Source organism: Macaca nemestrina, chromosome 12 (genome assembly GCF_043159975.1).
Source record: "Macaca nemestrina isolate mMacNem1 chromosome 12, mMacNem.hap1, whole genome shotgun sequence".
Lineage (NCBI taxonomy): Eukaryota > Metazoa > Chordata > Mammalia > Primates > Cercopithecidae > Macaca > Macaca nemestrina.
In genome coordinates this window covers 25,293,970-25,312,720 of record NC_092136.1, presented here as the reverse complement: position 1 = coordinate 25,312,720, position 18,751 = coordinate 25,293,970, and the positions used below count along the sequence as shown (strand labels likewise).

The window sequence follows — 18,751 nt, the reverse complement described above, 5'->3', positions numbered from 1 at the left end:
GTACACTGTTTTGGTCAGTGGAACTCAAAAGGACACAAAGTTAATACAGCAGCACAAGTTTCACACTATTGGTGTTCTTAAGAGAATATCTTCAAGGGTAGGCAGTAAAAGAGATGGATTGGCATTTGCAAATCATTTCTTGTCTCTTTGAGTCCATCTCAGCCAACACAATCAATATCCAGTAAAAACAAATACCCCACACTGTAATCCCTCAACAGAGCCCTGCTCTAGCCACTGTTTCCTGACATGTTCTTAAATATCTGTAAGTTTTTAATGTATTTCACTTTCTGACTTTGGCCCCAAACTTGCTTTTCAGTTGGATAATGGCTAATGTTCTTTGGCTATCCTCACTTCTGTCTACGTTTGATCCTCAGGCTACATTGACTTTGGTGATACCAGATAATACCCCAGCCCTGTTCTGCTTAGGCAACAGCACCATCCAGGACAATAAAAAATCAGAGGAGGCTAGCAGGATCATCTTTTAAAAATGGCTATGCATGAGCATATCAAAGGAAAGATATAAACAATTTCTTCTTTATGACCAGCCAATACTTCAGTGTAATTTTCATGGAAAACACTTATTTGAAAGAGAATTGTAAATTCACCTAAGTTAGAGAAAAGAAAATTTTTAATACATGTGAGTTTATTACATGTGAGTGTAATACATGTGAGTTGCAATGAAGGAACACCTAATGTATAAATGAGTTAATAAAGAAATAGATTTTAAAGAGGATTCGGCATCATTTTTTTCTCCCCATCTTACTCCTATACCTGCTGAAGGGCTGTATTTTATTTGCTAAGGGGATATGTTTATATAAAAGGTGATCTTCCCTCCTGCCAGGTCCAGAGAACTAGGTGCAGTAGAAAAATAAATCAACAGTTGATAAATGCAGCAAAAATACTGCCTTAAAATGTTATCCCTTATCTGTAAAAGTCCCATACAAAACCTAGAGTTTAAGATGAATTCCAAAGAATGACATTTAAATTTCAACATGGTTCTACTTACATTACTTTAACCTAGGTCTCTGCTTTTCCTCTCTGTTTACAAACCTATAACACGACAAAGACTTGGTCTCAGTATTTGCTGTCACCATGTGCAAATGACCATGTTCTAAATCCTTACTCAAAGTCTTCTTCCTTTACAATGTCTTCCTAACTCCCCAGCAGAATTTATTTCAATTTATTTCAGCTCTCTAAGCATATTTCCCCCCCAAATCTAGTGTTTGTAAGCTCAAACTGCCTTATATTTGGTTATTTTTAATGTCTGTATCCTCTATAGGTAAACTGACAGTACTGGGAACCTATCTTCTTTTCTTGATTCTCACGTCCCTCAGAGTGCCTCGTCCACTACTTTGTAACCTACTAATCGGTATGTGTTTGTTAAATGGAACTGAAAATATAAAAAGAGGGAGAAATCTCACATGGCCTCTTCATATTTGTTCATATTTGTATTAGGAAAGCGAAGGGTCCAAGGTAATGTAAACAGGCAATATGTCAAGGAAAAAGATAGTTAAGACAACCAGTCCCATATCCCAGATTCTTAAGGCAGCATTCAGAGACCTCTATTAGATAAGGCCTTGTAAAGAGACAAAAAGCAACTCTTCTCCCTTAGTAATGGATAGACTGTCTCTCTCTAGATCCTGCTTATTCCTAATTCTATTAAATTTAAACTCCTACCTTGCTGCTATCAGCCAGAAACCCCAGCCAAATAGTAAAAGCCGAATGCTTTCTCGACACTTAATAAACCCAGAAAGGGTAGAAAGCTTTTTTATGGTATAGCAACATGGGTGTTAGTCAGGCTGGATGGTACTGCCTTGGCATATAAACCCCAACAAATGCTTCTTCTTGAGAGGATACTCAGTTGGCCCTTAATCTGAAGACATAAAACCTTCCTGCACACACACACACACACAAGAAAAAACCCACAAAGTGTTAAAGACCAGCAGCATCGGCATCACGTGAGAGCTTTTAAGAAATGCAGGATCTCGGAACCCACCCCCAGACAACCTGAATCGGAACGGGCATTTTAACATTATCTCCAAGTGACTCATACGTAGGTAACATTTTTAAGAAGCATGGACGCTGGATATTCTGGCATCAATATTTCATTTGCTTCCTGGCAGTCTCTTCGCTCTAAACCATAACTTTATTACGAAAACTATTTGCTTCCCACACCCTCTCCTCTAACTCTGCATGTTTTTTCAGGCATCCATTTGTTTTAATATGTAATACAAAAAGAGAATAGACTTCTCTAGTGTATAGAATGTATACATTTCATTCACATACATTATATCATTAGATCCTTATGATATTCCTGCGAATATCGTCATGTATAACTTGTTACATGTCACTCATGTACAGAAATATCTGAGAACCTCCATGTCTAATGCTTTGAAGATGCAGACGGCTTCCGTCTATAGTCAACCAATGCTCCAACCTTGGGATTAGAGAATTCTGATTGCATTATCCATGGACCCAAGAACTTAAAAGCCCAGTTCTATCTTACTCTTGAATCTTTTGCCTTTTCAACTACCATAACCCAGTTTCTCCCACACAGAGACACTAAACATGCACACTCTTGATGAAAGCTTTTGTAGTGGCCATTACATAATGGATTTGCTGTCAGTTGTCTAAAATGTACCTGCTGAAGAAATGAAAAAGAAAAACCTAATCCATGCTTATAAGTAATGGAGTTTTCAACTAAAACCTATTTGGGCATTTCTGTCCTCTATAGTATGAGTTTTTAATTGGCTTTAGTCATGTATGTGATCTGAACATTTTTAGCAATGAGTAAAACAACATAGGTAATAATATTAAATATATATTATAGTTTCATTAAGAAAGCATTTATAGTGTTAGGATGTTTATAGTTTTAGAATGTAATATAGGAAATTGTCAACCATTTTCAAAACCAGAGCACAATTTCAAAATGTTTAGCCTAATTCTAGGCCACATTCTAAAGTAAATATCTCTACACAATGCAAAATATTAACTAAAACTTTAGGCTTCATCAAAATGCCTCAACACTGTTGATTAGGCATAAAAATGCATTACTTTTATAAAGTCTTTTGGTTATTAAATAATGGACAGGTGTCTACAATTTAAAAATCATCTGGGTATAATGACTTAATTCTAATACATAGGGAGGCCAAGGTGGAAGAATTGCTTGAGGCCAGGAGTTCTAAACCAGTCTGTGAAACATAGCAAGAGCCCTGTCTCTACAAAAAAAAATTAAAAATTAGCCAGGCATGGTGGTGCACACCTGTGGTCCTAACTACCTGGGAGGCTGAGGTGGGAGGACTGCTTGAACCCAGGAGTTGGAGGCTGCAGTGAGATATTGGAAGGAAAAGCCCAGAAGCCATACAACTTACCACAAATTCCACTGTTGTCTGTCACTGTCTAGCTGAGTAACTCTGGCCAGTCCCTTCTTCCTCACTCTCAGTTTCTTGATCTGCAAAATGAGGTGATTGAAACTAGATGATGTAAGAGTCCCATACAGCCTGAAAATGCCATTTTTCTGCAAGACTGGAAACCACATCTGAGTACATTTCCTCTCCAAAAGCAACACGCAGAAGATAAAAAGATTTTTAAATGGCACTTGGCACTACTGATGTTCCAACTCGTTCATACTATAATCTCAGCTTGATACTTTAGAACCACATAGGTTGCTAGTATCCACCACAGACGAGCAAAGCAGAAGAGAAAGGCTGTTGGCATACTCTTTGCCTGAGAAGTGTTGCAACTAAAAGTCAGATCAGAGGGAGAGTAAATCTTCTCCTCCCCCTTCTGAGGATCTGGTGACTCTTTCTTTCTGGGCCCTGCCTCGGGAATTTCTCCTAGAGAAATTTTTCACTGGGGACCTGGGAGTCTAGCCCTTGACTAAACCCCAGACAAGGATGCATTGCCTCCTGGAAGGCTCCCTGCCTGGACAAGTCCTTCAAAATCAACCTAAAAAGGAACTCCAGTCTCCAGGGAGCTGTACATTTTAGCATTTTTTAATCAGATGTCTGGCCTTCTCTGGTCTTTTTTGAAACCTTTTTTTCTTATTGTATTATAATTTTATTATGTTAATATACAAAGAGTTGGCAATGCATAATTTTAAAAGGCAAATTCAGTCTTTGAATGAAGACTGTGTGATGATTACGGCTCATGCTTTAACTACATTTACTTATCTTCCTTTCTTCAATCTTGTATGGGATAATATCTTTGAAATGGCTTTTGTTTATTTTTTAAATGAGTTTCATGTTTTTTCCCTTTTCTCCTTTTCATTACTGTTTTCTAGCAGAAAATCAGAAAGTCAGGGAATGGTTTAAGTTTGTAAAATCTGAGAGATCATCTGGACTTAAACCCAATTTCATTAAATGGCTTAGGAGATGTAAATAACTCAACAAGGCAGTACTCAGATATCATGTATGTAAAAGTGAGTACTGCCCATATCCCTAGTAATTAGGCCCATCATTAAATCAGAGTTTAACGGATTAGGTTCATTTTTATGACATACACAAGTGAACCTGAAACACGGGGTCCTATTAGTATTTAATATATAAAGTAAGCTAGTATCTGAACCTAATTAATTGCATACACAATGTGGTCAACACAGAGGATACAAATTCTAGAAAAAAGTGTACACCCAAAAAATAACAATTCTGTTATTAGTAGCATGATTATTGTCATCTATTATGACAAGCCTAAACTACCCAAGCGTTCATCAAAGGAGCAATTCAATAGAATGTTTTCGGCATGCTCTTCTTTTAACTAAAAAGAGAATATGGAATGAGAAGAGAAAAAATAAGATTTTTTATTCCAGTCTGAAAAAAAAAAAATTCTTTGAAGCTCCTCATGGTATGCATGACAAATAAACATACATTTCTTGCTTTCTGCAACAAAAGAACTGTTATGTGCCTTTGCAATTAATTAATGTTGTCTCCAATATTTCTAGAAAATTAATGTCAAATTCATTTGAATGTGGCTTCTGGAATAACAGGACCTCTGGTCCATTTCCTGTATGGTAATGTAATGACAGCAAGATACCCTTTTAAATTTTATGTGTTCAAATTGGTTTAAAAAGGTAAATTTCTACACTATAATTAATGTATGCCAACAATTTTCAAACAGTTTTAGCAGTGGAGCTCTTCTTTGAAAGAACATATTGGGCCCAACATAAGTTAAGGCACTTTAAATGTCTATCATTGGCTAAGAATATACTTTATATTTTGTGGAACTCATCAAGCACCTTCCTAGAATTTGAAAGCTTGGTAGGAAATTATTCTTCAAATTTATATATCTCATATTATTGATGAGAAAACTGAGTCTACAAAAGAGGAAGTGATATGAGTATGTCTCACAACTAGTTAGTGACAAAAGTTAGAATTCATGACTCATTCATTTATGCAACTGATGTTTATTGAGAACCCTCCATGTACTCATTTTGTGCTAGGTTTCCTATGTATATCACATGTTTTTATTGATCATTTAAATTTTATATAATTTTGTTATTATTTTATTTAATCATTTCCTAGCCATACAGAAAAAAATTCATATCTATTTTGTTTGTTTGTTTGTTTGTTTTGAGACGGAGTCTCACTCTGTTGCCCAGGCTGGAGTACAATGGCGTGATCTCGGCTCACTACAACCTCTGCCTCCCAGGTTCAAGAAATTCTCCTGCCTCAGCCTCCTGAGTAGCTGGGACTATAGGCTCCCGCCCCCACTCCTGTCTTTTTTTCTTTCTTTTTTTTTTTTTTTGTATTTTTCATAGAGACAGAGTTTCACCATGTTGGCCAGGCTGGTTTTGAACTCCTGACTTCAAGTGATCTGCCTGCCTCAGCCTCCCAAAGTGCTAGGATTACAGGCATGAGCCACCGCCCCCGGCCAAAAATTTGTATCTATTAACCAATCATCAAATCTGCATTCATCATGTCTCACGTGTAAAGAACTAAGAACGTGTTAGAAAAAGGCAAGTGAACCTAGAAGTTCATAATCTGTTTAAGCAGTGGATATGCACAAACAAGAAATTTGCTTTAAAAAGCTAGGATGACATTTAAGTGCTAAGTATAATATAGCAATGAATATATTGGCCTCAGAAACTTATACCCCAAAATTTGGCACTTTGACATGCTGAACTGATGAAGAAGCTCAAGGTCTGACAACCCCCACCTCAGCCCCCTATCTGAGCTCTCAATCTCTCAATCCTTTGTCTCCTGTCTCTCCCAAAGCACAGGATAAAGTTGCTCTCTGAAGTTCCCTCATCTAAAGCCCAGATCCACCAAAGAAGGTCCCTTTCCTGAATTTTCATTAACTGAACTGCTTCAGTAGGAAGAAGGACAAGTCTGTCAACACACCTGGATAGACTTTTGCCACAAACCACTGTCTGCTCTGCAGCTCAAGAGACTTTGTCCCAGGCCACTGTATGTTCTTCAAGCCCACTGAATTTTCCTAATAATCATTGACTCCCCTCAAAGTCATTCACATTTCCTTATGTACCTTTCTATGCTAGGGTAATCGCTGTGGTTCTCTCCCATGCACGTTAATAAACTCATATGCCTTCTCACTTATTAACCTGCCTTTTGTGAGATGATTTTCAGCAGTGGGCTAAGGGGAAGTTTTTTTTTTTTTTTCTTTTTTTGTTTGTTTGTTTTTTGGCCCTGAAGTACATTATGTAAAGAGAGATTCTTAAAAAGAGGGAGCTCATTGGGACTGACTTCAAGTATTTGAATAAGCTTCGAGGAAGAGATAAAATTTGACCTTAAAGTATTTATTAACTATTACCACTTATATTGTATTAAAGACATTGGCATCATCCATGGCATCTGGATTGCAATAACTGTATAAATAGACTTTTTCCAATTAATAGCTCATAAAAAACTAGTACAAATTTGCATTATTAACATCAATAGGCTCCTAAAGAATTATTCAGCAGCTGAGCAGTTCATTTTTCAGCTACTTTGTTTGTGACCTTTGTTGTAAAAATCCTGATCTTTTTCATCCATGAATGAACCCAGTAAGAATTTCAAAATTGACCAGATCTTCATCAGTCTTGGCCATTTCCTGAGACCAACTAGGCATTGTGTTCAAATTTATCTCTTATACAATTTCCTGACTTAATTCTCATCCAAGTCAAAGTTACCTTTCCTTCCTCTAAAGAATGTTTCTCTGTACATTTTATTTTAAAACGCTCTTAGATTTTACTCTATTATTTGCATATGTTGCTATATTATTTATGAATAAATGCCATTTTTCTCAGCTATGTTAGAAGCCCACGACAATAAAAACCATGGCTTATTCCTAAATACAGTGTTTTGCCAAAGAGGCACTTAGCAAATAGTCACTGTTGTAATTTGCTTTTAATGGAAAAGCCCACATGTTACAGAATCTGTACTAGTCAATGAGTAGGTGCTGACAGCCTACAACTTGTGGCTTTTGATGATTTATTGATATATTCCTCAAATCCTAGGACCTTACCTGTGATGCATTCTAATGGTTTTCTAGTCTATATTATTCCATTTCAATCTAATTCATTAAAAAAATTACAGGTTCGCTGAATGATAAAATTGATTTTATCATCATCTCTGGCTGCATGAATTCAATCAAATTATTAATCTATTCTAAGGATTATTTTATTTACTTGTAGAATATAGATAACAATGTTATCTCCTTCATAGGATTGCTTTTAGTATTAAATTAAATGCTACCACTAGCATTGTGCTTGGGGCTTAGTGTTCAATAAAGGCATACTATTTTTATGGATATTATTATTTTAATTATTTCCACCATTGTATTAGTATTATAAATTCAACTTTAGATATTTGAAAACTGTTAATTTATGTTAAAATTCTTAGATACATGCTACATATTGTTAAAGTCCTAACTTTTTTTTTTGCTCTTGTTGTCCAGGCTGGAGTGCAGTGGCGTAATCTTGGCTCACTGCAACCTCTGCCTCCTGGGTTCAAGTGATTTTCCTTCCTCAGCCTCCCAAGTAGCTGGGACTATAGGTATCTGCCACCATGCCCAGCTAATTTTTATATTTTTAGTAGAGACAGGGCTTCACCATGTTGGCCAGGCTGGTCTCGAACTCCTGACCTCAGGTGATCCACCTGCCTCGGCCTCCCAAAGTGCTGGGATTACAGTCATGAGCCATCATGCCCGGTCCTAAAGTCCTAACTTTTTATCAAGTGTTAAAGGAAAAGAAAAAAGATAATAAATAGAATTAGTCCATACTCCTTCTAGACATCAAATACTCAATGTTATTTTGTTTTTGGTTCACTCTGCAGACTTTAGATTTAGTACTTCATCTCTGTAGTGATTAAGGAATGTGGAAAATGATAACATGGCATTTCATTTAGATGTTTCTTCAAGGTGACATACATGACAGATTCATTCTTCTAACTTAACTGTGATGAAATTCATCTCATCTTCTATTAGTGGCAGAAATATGAACAGAAGCATGTGGTCTCCGTCATCTCTAATATTTGTACCAGAGAAGAAGATATTAACTAAAAGAAAACTGAAATATATCTTCTGTTTTTTTTAATAATTCTGGTTTGAGCCCTCAAATCATTCTATACCCATGAGGTGATAAGTAAAAGCATATTTTTTTTCATCTTTCTTAGATTATAAAAGTAGGTAGTTCCTTTATAATACAATTCACTACTGATATAATTTTAATATAAAACATAAGCATTAGAAATAAAAGGTATATGTGTGAGATATATGTTCATATTTCTTCTAGTATTGACGCTCATAGGAAGAAAAAATAATTTGTTTACTATTTCTGCCATGACTTATCAGAAATCTAAGCATGTTCAAACACACCAACAAAGAGAAATAATACCAACTGCTCAGTGGGAGATAAAGTGAAGCTGTTTTCCCAGGTGGAGTTTATGGTTGTCTTTCAATCACTGAAGAGACTGAATTTTTCCTCAATCTAAACTAATCTTGCTTGCTTTCAATCTTACCCCCTCTGAGCCTGTAACTCCTTCCTTTTCTTTCTTTCTTTTTTTTTTTTTACTAATTTAAATATGGACCTCTTTTAATCACACATTTCAAAAGACTTCTCCAGAGCACCCACTGAGTGTACCACACTTGTTTCATTTTGTTAATTGAATGGTTCTTACATCCTCATTATCTGACCACAGCACTTAGCATTTTCCTATTATAAAGCTATCCTTTGCAATATCTTCTCTGCCTACCAGGAAGGCTAAAATCCTGCTTTTAGTGTCTCCCAACACACACAGGACTGACCATGGGTCTTTAAACTCCCATGCTTTCAGATCGCAATGGGTTAAGTGAAAAGAATCCATATTGAGAACTTATTCAAGCCAAGCTATAAAAGGTAGACAATCCTATGACAGATATAACATTATACCCATTTCAAAAAGAAGAAAATGGAAGTAAATGAGATTCTATCACTTATCAAAAGTCACACACAGTAAGTTTTTGGGGTGGGATTCCCAGAGTCTACACTCTAGGTCATTGCACTGTCAATACTAAACAATCATTGGGTTGTTCTGTTTTTTGTTTGTTGTTTTTCTGTCTCTGAGGTCTTTGAAGGTCTTGATATTCTCCGTTGTTCAGATAGAGGGGTCATGTCATCTTCCAGATGGTTCTAGCTGTTTAAAGCCCTTTCCCTGAATTCTAGTTCTAGCAAAGTTCGGAAGAATTAGCAGTCATTTGTACATATACTGACTGCATATCTACAAATGACTGTAAGACACCTGAAAATAGAGAGTCTGGAAAGCTTCCTCTCCTTAGTAGAAAATGATTGTATGTCTCTTCTCTAAGGAGGTTTTATATATGCAGCTTAAAATCCACATAAAGAAAAATTCTCATATAGAGTGATGTTAACCTCATTTGTACGTAACTGTGAGTCAAGGTATACCACTGTAGTAACCGCATACAGTAAAAGCCTTGTGACATGATTACTTTTCTATACTTTCTCATCTTTGCACCCCTGCCTAGGATGCCTCTCTGCCTTTTCATCCTTCCTTGGCTAAAGCAGGCTCATTCTTCTGGGTCAAGTTCCAATGTCATTTCTTGTATAAAGCTTTTTTCAACACCTCTTCACCCTCAGTTCTCCCTCCTTTGAATTTTCCCAGGACTTTATTCATTCATGTTCCTAAGATAGCACTTATAACAATGCATTATATATTTCTCACTCTATAGGCTAGATTTTCCAACCTCAGCACTGTTGACTTTTTAGGCTAATTTTTTTTTTTTTTTTTGGTAATGCTGCCGTGTGTGTTGTAGAATATTTGGTAGCATCATGGTCTCTCTCCACTGGGTAACAGTAGCATCAGGGTAGGTGCATATAATCCCAGTGCTTTGGGAGGCCAAGGAGGAAGTATCGTCTCAGGCCAAGAGTTTGAGATCAGCCCGGGTAACATAGGAAGACCACAGGCATGGTGGTGTGACCCTGTCGTCCTAGCTACTTGGGATTCTGAAGCAGGAGGATCACCTGACCCCAGGAGTTCGAGGCTGCAGGGAGCTAGGATCTTGCATTTACACTAGTCTGGGTGACAGAGTAAGAACCTGTCTCAAAAAATGAAAAAAGAGTAGCACCTCCCCTTCAATTGTGAGAATGAAAAATGTTTCAGGTAATAGATTCCCAGTTACTCTTATTTGCTCATTACATATTGTATGCATATATTAAATATCACTTGTCCCTCGTAAATATGTACAATTATTACATATCAGTAAAAAATATGTATTTAGACATTGTCCTCTGAGGAGTAGGTAAAACTGCCCCTAGTTGAAGGCCACAGCTTGAGATCAGAGACTACAAGGGCAGTGACTGCTTTTTTTCATCCTAAGGGTACCTGATACCCAAGAGTATCAGGCCAGAACTTGCTGTTATCAGAGTAACAGCAAGCAATTATAATCTCCTGGTTGGAAGCTAGGCGTGGTGGCTCACACTTATCATCCCAGCACTTTGGGAGGCTGAGGCCAGCGGATAACTTGAGGTCAGGAGTTCAAGACCAGCCTGGCCAACATGGTAAAACCCCATCTCTACTGAAAAATACAAAAATTAGCCAGGCAGGGTGGTGGGAGCCTGTAATCCCAGCTACTTGAGAGGCTGAGGCAGGAGAATCTCTTGAACCCAGGCGGCGGAGGTTGCAGTGAGCTAAGGTCACACCACTGCATTCCAGCCTGGCAACAGAGCGAGACTCCATCTCAAAAAAATAAAAAATAAATAATAATCTCTTAGCTGGAGTTAAATTAGTCTCATTTCCCAATAATAACATACAGAATTATAAAATTCACTGAATTCATACTTCATCCAAATGTGAAACAAAGTGACTATTAAAGATGGATTCAAAGGTAATGAGATCAATAGTATGTGGAAATCAGAATAAGAAAATTGTATTTTTTGTATATTTAATAAATGAAAATTATATATACCACATATAATCATAAATGCATGTATATGAAATATTGTATATATGTATATGCATACACTTGCCCATACAAAAAGAATAACCATTACTGGGAAATTGCATTCAGAAAACTGGATAAGAGTTTTCTGATATCTCTGAATATATCATACTTAATACTTAAAGTCTCTGTTCCCTAAAAATGGCCAAGACTCTCTCACTTTTTTTTCCTTCAAAGATCCATTCACAAAAAAAGTGATGCTTATTTTAAAATTTCAAAATCAGAGGGGGTTGATAAATAAAGAGGCACAGACAGTATGATACTGCCTTTTGTTCTGATAAGATATTCATCGCTACCCAATTTAGGGCAGAATAAAGTATAAAAGAAAATAAAATTTCAGGACCCTCTAAATTTACTATGCCAAGGGGCAAGTTAAGTCCTGGAGACTGTCACATTGCATGTTTGCAACTTCTGCTTCTTAGATTATAGGTTCACTCTTTTCTTTATTGTTCTTGTTCTGTAAATGACTAGGAGAGAGCAGAGACCAGACCTCTCCCAATTCTAATCACTGAATCCTTGTTACCGATGAACTACCTTCTTTATTATCTTGTACCTAACTCACCATTTGGCACAAAAGACCCCATGACTGTTACATCTTCAGTGTGGAATGTTAAATATAACTTTTGCAAAAGAAAAAGAACACCTTGACTAATCTGATCCTTGTAACTATGCATTAAGCTTTACATAGAAAGATACTGAAATTCCGTTAAGCTTCCCTATGTAATATTTATCTACAGGTATGATTCCAAATTTCTATACTTCAGAACACTGACTTCTATTCCTTGGAATCTGTGCTTACCGGGCAGAGGTCCTCAAACTTTGTGCTTGAATAAACTCTCTTTAAATTTAATTCTAAGCCTGGCATGGTGGTTCACACCTGTAATCCCAGCACTTTGGGAGGCCAAGTAGGGTGGGTCACTTGAGGTCAGGAGTTCGAAACCAGCCTGGTCGATGTGGTGAAACCCTGCCTCTACTAAAGATACAAAAATTAGACAGGCATGGTGGCAGGCACCTGTAATCCCAACTACTCAGGAAACTGAGGCAGGAGAATCGTTTGAACCCAGGAGACAGAGGTTGCAGTGAGCCGAGATTGCACCACTGTACTCCAACCTGGGTGACAGAGTGAGATTCTGTCTCAAAATAATAAAATTCTGACCCTTTTGATTATTTTAAGTTGACAAAAGTCATCTGACATTGCTTATTTCTGTAGACTAGCTAACCATTTATTTGGACTGAAGATCAGAACCACTGTGATCCTCATATGAACTTGTGATGAGAGACCTTTTTTCACCTCAGTAGTCAACTGTGCCTGCCTACCTTTATCTATTTCCTGAACTGTGGTTTGAATTAATCAGAGTTATAAAAGTGAGATAGAATTGTCTTTTCATGTTTAGGTTGTTTTAAATCCGTGAAAATCTCTTATTCTCACTGGGATAATCCAAGCAGTAGTAGTACATTTTGCAAGAAACAAATGCATAAACAAGACCAGACCTTCCTAAGCAGTCAGAAAGGGGGTCACTGAGAGCCAATGTACATAATCTCTTACCCATTGCAAAGGACCATAATTTTTTTTTTTTTTTTTTTTTTGAGACGGAGTCTCGCTCTGCCGCCCAGGCTGGAGTGCAGTGGCCGGATCTCAGCTCACTGCAAGCTCCGCCTCCCGGGTTCACGCCATTCTCCTGCCTCAGCCTCCCGAGTAGCTGGGACTACAGGCGCCCGCCACCTCGCCCGGCTAGTTTTCTATATTTTTTAGTAGAGACGGGGTTTCACCGTGTCGGCCAGGATGGTCTCGATCTCCCGACCTCGTGATCCGCCCGTCTCGGCCTAGGACCATAATTTTAATGGTCACCTGCTATCGGTTGCTTCTTTTTAATTTTAGATACATTAATTATGCTTCTCATTATAATACTATGAAATATAGATTATTCTTGCTTCTGTAAAAAGGAGGTAATTAAATATTAGGACAATGAATATATTGTGTGATGTTATTTAACTGCTCAGTGGGTGAGGCAAAATTCACCCGTTGATACAAACTGAAGGTACAAGGAGCACCTTCGAGTACACGGAAGTTCCTTTTTGTGCCCATTCCTCCTCTATATAACTACATGTGCAGTCAAACCTACAAACGGATATTTCCAAGCCTCCACATTTCCTGACTCTTCCCCCAGCCCTATGCCCCAGCCTGGCTCGAAGGAAAAGAAGAATGACTAAAATGCAAAGCACTATGTATTAGTAGAACAGTTCAATTCAAAGGTCAGGGGTCCTGCATATCTGAGACAAGAAACCAAGGAAGAAAGAGCAGCCTCACCTAAGGGAGCACCTTCACCTAGAAGTAAAGGATCTCCTCTGTGATTGCAGTTGAAAGAAAACACCTCAGCCTCAATAAGTTACTTCAATTTAAACGAGTTTATGCCATTCTGTATACAAATTTCAGTTCTTAGGATGCATTGACAAGTCATTTCCTGGGATTCTCACTGCAGCATTTTGTGTTGTGACACAACAAAGAACACGTGTTCATCTGGCTGCTACTTTCTGGGTGCACCTTGGACTGCCTGCTTTGGAGTTCAGTGTTAGGAGGTCTGTTTGGCATCTGGACACTGCTTCTAACCAGCTGCATGCATTTGGATTCTCTGAGTGTCAATGAATTATTTAAACTTATATTCTATGCATTTACCTATTTATACATAGCTATCCTATTTCATGGAATCAGATGGCTTTGATGACATGACTCAGGTGAAAACATTGTATAAACCACACAATGGTATTCATACTTAAGATAGTGGCAACATTACTGACCATGAATAGGCTGATCATCTCAAGCAGTGGTACAGTAGAAACACACATACACACACACACAAAACCCTAACACACATATGTGTGTAGATATACACACATTCACCTAACTCACACGCACCACGAATACACATTTATACACTTAGATAATCATAATATACCCACCTAATATACACACACACATACAACCCTAACACATATATGTATATACATATATACATACACACATACACCCACCTAACATATACTCTCCCAGCACATACGCAGAGTACCCCACACAACAGAGAGCTCTCAAGACAAATGGATCTTACCACATATTTTATAGTTCTGAGTCAGCACACAAAGACTCCATTTTTATCTTGATAGGGTTGTGAAAAGGTCAAATATTGATTTAGGTTTTCAAGAGAAGGCAAAAAATAAAAAGTCTTTTCTGAAAATATTTGCTACACTTTACTTTCATTCAGGGTTTTTGTGTGGAGCAGAGATAGCTTTAAACCCACAGGATGGCAAAGATAAAATGGCCCAGCTTATGGATGTGGCTGTGAGATTGATTTCACTTGTTCCTCTGACTTTTATTATACAAAGTAGAAAATATCTATATGGCTCCAATACAGAAAATAAGAGAAATTAATGTAAAGCAATCAAAAGATTTATGTAATCCATATATATATATATGGCATATTTTATGTTTATTCTCATAAATAATATGAGAAGCTTATAAAAGCACTTTCATATAGACACGTCACTGCACAAAACATCAATACTTTCTTTCTGAAAAATAGGAGACTTTAGGCTCATTTTCCCAGACCTAAAGTCTCTCCCCATTACAAAACAAAATGCTTGCAGAGATAAAATTATGGTATCTGGGTGACATCTTAGAGATGTCTGAGACACTGAAGAGAAAACAGTTTTGGATCAGAATAATTTTTACCTAATTCTCCAACTATTCCACTTAGCATGTCTACAGATAGTAGCAATCCCTCAATATCTTTATAATAGCTGCAGAAACACTCTGTGCTTAATTCCAAAGTTATCATTCACCTAGGTATATATACTTTTATGTTCAAATATCTAAGGTTACTTCTGGACTAAGAAATTTAATAAGACTTGTAAAAACAGTTTAACTCTTTGAAGTATGTTTGACTTTACAACAGCATATTTTCAAAAACATAGTACATACTAAGACTATGAAAAAATATCTCTTGCTTGTTTGTTTACTCGGTGTTGTGAGCTAACTACCAAGCAAAGAAGCAGGTTGGCATAAAAAGCTGGTATAAAAACAGACAGATCTTGTTTTGGATGCCAGATGTGACGCTTTTTAGCTGAGAGACCTAAAACTTGTTACTCAATCTCAATAAGTCTCAGTTATCTGTAAAATGAGCATTAACGGTAACTACCTCAAAAAATGCTTGTGGTGACTAAATGAGATGATCAATGTTAATGACTTCCTGTGTTACATTTCTCTTCAAAGGATAAGGGTGAATATGATTTGCTCTTAGTAAAATAAGTGATGGAAATACACGATTTATGGATTATTAAACTTAACCCTCCAGATGCACTGCAGCTGAAATGCTACACATTACCTTGGATCCAATCCTGGCTTGACATAAGCCACCTGAGGGACCCTGTGCAAATCGAATAACCTTTCTCTGTCTCAGTTCTCTCAGCAGTAAAACAGAACAACAGTGAGACATCTCATTGTGTTGTTTTAAGTATTAAAAAAGTTAATACTTATAAAGTGCTTATCATACATTATTACTTTGAGGTACTGCTTACATTATGAAGATTTTATTCCACTATATATATTTTTATAGTTAAAAATCATGCCCTTTTCCTTTAACATTATTACTGAAAGCAGATTATCAAACTATGGGATGAATTCCATTTCTCTAGATCTTATATTTAAAGCAGATAGTGAAAACAGCTATCTGGCCAGGAAGCCGACTTCTAGGTCCCAATCTGTTCTGATCTTTCCCGTATCCTTGCAGGTAACATTTGAACCCTGGTTGTGTCCCCAGACAGGTGTGTCAATGCAAATAAAGCTCCAAACTACCAGCAAATGCTAAGAACAAATAATTTTTCATACTTTATCCTAACTGAATGATTAAAGGGCTGATAAAATACAATGTTAGCCATTCACACTTTAATTAAAATGAAAGCTTAAAAGTAGACTTAGATGGAAGGCAGAAAAAGAGCATGAGGGAACTCAGGATCTGAATAAAGCATGGTGATGTCATAGATTGTGGAGGAGGCAGAATGATAAAGCTAGACAGCAGAATTTCAGCCATGTGCTGCTCACTTGTACATTTCTCTGAACATGGTCCATGTTTCATATTGCCCAGTCTAATGAAGACAAAAGATCACAGATCAATGTTTCAAATTGTTATTGCTATTGTGATACGTTATTCTTAGGTCTATCTATTCAACTCCTCCTTTTTCAAAATATGATACACATAACAGAACTTCCAGAATTGTATAGCATATGTGTATGTTCCTATATGATATATGCATAAGAATATTTTCATTCATTATTCAACAAATGTATGAGTTCCTATCATGTACCTACTTCCAGACACTGAAGATGTAACAGTAAATACAACAAACAAAATGTCTTCTTTCTTAGCATACTAGAGGGAAAGAGAGGGAAAGAGACAATCAAAAAATGAGTAAACTTTTGTTTTTGTGTTTGTTTTCTGTCTTTTAGGGACAGGGTCTCACTCTGTCACCCAGGCTAAAGTGCAGTGGTCCAGTTATAGCTCACTGTAACCTAGAACTCCTGGGCTCAAGCAATTGTCCCACCTCAGCCTCTCAAGTAGTTGAGACTACAGGCACAAACAACCATGCCTAGCTATAATTTCTTTATTTATTTCTATAGAGATAGGGTTTCTATGTTGCCCAGGATGGCCTCAAACTCCTGACCTCAAGCAATCCTCCTACCTTGGCCTCCCAAAGTTCTGGGATTACAGGCATGAGTCACTGCACTCTGCCCTAAAAATGAGTAAATTCTCTTGTATCTAAGAGGATGAGAAATGCTTTGGACAAGAGTCCTACAATCAGAGAGGATGGATAGGAAGTGTGAGGATAGGACTATACTTTTACACCTGTGGAAAAGCAAGATCTCCCGGACAAGGTGACACCTGAGCCCAACCCCGAGGCACTCTGGGATGTGCCACAAAGTCACCTGCTCTAGAGCATTTCAAACAGAGGAAACAACAAAAGCAAAAACACTGAGTGTGAAGCAAGGCTGACATGTTTGAGAAACACTGGAAATTTCCTGAAACTTTCATGATGATTCTAGCTATTGCTCCAAAGCGTCAACACAGCAAGGTGATAAACACTCAGTGTTCTGATATATCTGTCCCCCTACTCAAGATACATAAAGTCTACCCAAATGTTATTTATAATCTATGAGAGAGCTATTTTTAGAAAATTATGCAGAGTAATTTGTTCAGTCCAATAATGGCTAACCCAAATAGAGTTGATGCAAAGGGGGAGAAATGCTCAATGTACCTGCTCAGCGGCTGTGTGAGTGACCTCCTGCAGGCTACTTTGCCTCTGTGAAACTCAGCCTCCTCACTCACACAATGGGAAGAGTAGAATCCGCCCCATGCATGTCACTGAGTTGTTTCTAGCCTTAGGATAAGACGCACTTGATGAAGAAGAATCACTTTCCACCCAAATACAAAATATTTTGGTATAAAACCTCATTTGCATAAGGGCCATTTGTCTGCCAACTTCACTTATATGGGAGACAACGAGGTCTTTAAAAAGAAGCCAAAAATATCCTGCAGAAAACAAATTTGATACTACATCATTGATATATCAACTCATGTTTTACTATTTCTGGCAAAGTTACAAAGCCTCTAACTCAGAGTCCATTTATTCATTCTGCAAGCGCCATTCTACTGTTCTTAAATACAGACTTTCCTATTATGACCATCAGTTGACTTTACCTTTGAGCTCTACAACCTTTTTAGTTGTGTTGAATTGCTTTGGATCCACTCATGCATTCTGCAGAGCAACATCTACCAACTGACTATAGGGATTTGATAGCAAAGCTCTCTGGGTATCTAGAGATGAGGGTAAATATTTGATTGGAGTAGAGAATAATCCACTCTATTGTGGAAAGGTCCTAGTTTGGGAATAACATAATCTCAGGTTCAAAAGCCAAGATCATCACCAAAAATTAGACTCACATTGAACAGGTACCTCATCTCAGAGTCTCCATTTTCTACTTTTGGAACTGGAGGTAATGATGACAATCCTATAGGGTTGTGGGGAGTGTTGAGAAGAATATATGTAAAAATCTTGGTAGAGTGCATGGCATAGCTCCCTTCCATCCCTTTACTGCCCTAGAAATGGCTCAAACCTAGGACTCTGGTTTCAGCAAACCTTAACACATCCAGTATATAACTGTGCCCAGAAAGGAACAGACACTCTTAAGTAATTCCATGCTTGTATAAGTGAATGAATGAATGAACCAATAAATAAATGAACAAATAAAGAAGTTTCTAAATCAATCCATAAATTA

At 37.3% G+C, this 18,751-nt stretch overlaps 1 protein-coding gene across 22 annotated transcripts in view; it reads right to left on the bottom strand.

Annotated features, from left to right (window-relative positions):
• The window catches only part of LOC105471588 (leucine rich repeat containing 4C), a 1,332,829-nt gene that overhangs the window by 125,344 nt on the left and 1,188,734 nt on the right, over positions 1–18,751 (bottom strand). For 14 of the 22 annotated variants that reach the window (XM_071074846.1, XM_071074847.1, XM_071074852.1 and 11 more), the window contains one exon: positions 3,372–3,451. The exons of the other annotated variants lie outside the window; for them this stretch is intronic. The gene's annotated coding sequence lies outside the window, so the exon portion shown is untranslated. The remainder of the gene's footprint in view (positions 1–3,371; positions 3,452–18,751) is intronic. 22 annotated transcript variants of the gene reach the window in all.